The following is a 2,344-nucleotide window of genomic DNA, read 5'->3' on the forward strand; positions in this document are numbered from 1 at the left end:
CTCCCTCTCCCCCATTCTACCAACTTTCTCTTCTGTTCAGTGATTTCTTCCCATGTGTACACGAAGAGTTTCCTCCATCCCCATCTCTTCGTTTCACCCAGTTCTCTCTTTTGTAAACCAGGTCCTGCAGACCAATGTGAAGGTTCTCCCCACTCAGTTTTTTGCTCATGCTGCAGTGACTGCATTTGAACACGGAGTTTTATACAAACATAGAAATGTATGAACCCTTACAGCTGGTAAGTAGTGAGGCCAAAATAGTTCACGGTGAGACAGCTGACCCAAGGATGACTCACAGTTCCAGAGTGATTGTAGAGTTCTCTTCAAAGTCATGTGCTATGAGCAGTTCTCAGACTCTTTGAGAAAGTTGCTCCCTGCCTCAGGCAAAGACAAGAAGAAGGAATCGGGGAGACCTTTCTGCCTTCCCTGAACTGTCCCCAGCAGTTCATGCAGGTCTGGTCAAAGCAGCCACTTCTCCACACATAGCAGAGGCCCTGATAGAGGTGGTCTCATGTCTTAGGAGGCATCATGGCAATCACCCATTGTACCCAGAGCCTCGTGTGTCCTACACTCTAGTCTACGGTGTTCAACAAAGTGCTGCGCTGAGTCTCACACTCTCTGTCTCCGTGTGGAGCGGAGAGGACTCCAGGCAGTGTTCACTCAGCTAACTGGAAGCTGTCTTGCATAGTTGAGCCTTAGTACATTTTCTGTCACGTTCTGGGATAACTGTGAATATCAGAAGCTTATCAACGTCAGAGTTCTAGCGTCCTGGAGGTCTAAGAGCAAGGGGCTGGCCATTCCATGGAAATCAGGCCAAAGTCATTTTTATTTTAATAACTAGTTCGTTTTTATCAACTGTGGTTATCAATCCACTCCCAAGATAATGGCCTTGTCATTCGTCACGTCAGCGCCCTGCACGACCTAAGCCCTGCTTATTACTCCCATCTTTAATATTGGCATAATGCAGTTAAATTTCAACATGAGTTTTGGAAGAATTGTTTAAAGCATCAAAAGGGAACAGTTTGATTGGGTTATGGTTATAAGAAAAGCCTTGGCGGGGGGGGGGGGGGGGGGGAGTGTGTTGAGAGGCAGAAGGAAGCAGCAGCGGTGACACACCTAGTACAGTCATTGGATGAGGCAGTACAGTAAAGGAGGCCAGCAGCTCCACGTGGCTCTTACCAACTCTGCTATCAGCTATCACCCCCCCATGAAGGAGCTGCCATGGGAGAGGATGCTTTACAGTGAGCTCACACAGGTGGGCACTATAAAGACCTGTCAGTCTTCCAGAACTTTCTACCCTGCCCTCATTGTACATCCTCTTTTTTCTTGTTTGATACAGGGTCTTGTGTAACCTTAGTTGACCTCAAACTCACTATGTAGCGGAAGATAACCCTGAGCTTCTCATCCATCTGCCTCCATCTCACCAAAGCTAGAACCACAGGTGATGTCACTGTGTTCAGTTTCTATAGTGCTGGGATTGGACCCAAGGCTTTGTGCATGCTGGACGAGCATTCTACAAAGCGAGCTACCACCTCAGCTCCCATGGTTCCCCTTTACACAGCATCCAGCAAGCTCCGACGGTCTATTTGCATGAGGGAGGTCTCTGGCTCTTCTCTGGTGTTTTGGGATTTTTTTTCTGTGATAGCCTTGGGTTTTCTAAAGCATTGCTCCACAATTTATAAGTCTGTGCTGCTCAGAGTGTGCACGCTTCCCTGACTGAACTGCACTGGTGCCGGGGGAACTACTGTTAATTCCATTCATCTTATCATATTTCCAGGGATGTTTGATCATTCCCCACTGATCGTCCCACCAGACACCTCTCTGACTGGCTGTCCTTGAGTATAATTTATGTATATCAGCATAATCTTGTCACAATGAATAAGATGTCCTTGAAGGTCTGGCAGAGAAAGTCTAAAGGGACTCTTCTGGAGGATGCTTGATAAATCAATCTAAAAATCTTTTCCAGCAGGATTTACTGCTAGAAGGAACACAATGGAAAGGCAGACTCCCCGTGACATGTGTAGAAAACCGGAAAGCCTTTGCCACCATGAAGGCTGGGCCCACCACCTCCTGGTTTCTTCTCTCTGTTTCCACTCATCACGGTTCTGTGCAGGAGGGAAGACATTGGGATCCAATTGCATCTTGGGGTTGTCGTGTCTACTCATTTATAGTCTCACGGTGTCATGGAAAGTATGCTGGCTGGAGACTCGGGCTGTCTGCTTTCTGGTCCTCATGGCCAAGAATCTTCTGTGGGGGGCCGGGCGGTGGTGGCGCACGCCTTTAATCCCAGCACTTGGGAGGCAGAGGCAGGCGGATCTCTGTGAGTTCGAGACCAGCCTGGTCTACA

This window comes from Microtus ochrogaster, linkage group LG1, assembly GCF_000317375.1.
Source record: "Microtus ochrogaster isolate Prairie Vole_2 linkage group LG1, MicOch1.0, whole genome shotgun sequence".
Lineage (NCBI taxonomy): Eukaryota > Metazoa > Chordata > Mammalia > Rodentia > Cricetidae > Microtus > Microtus ochrogaster.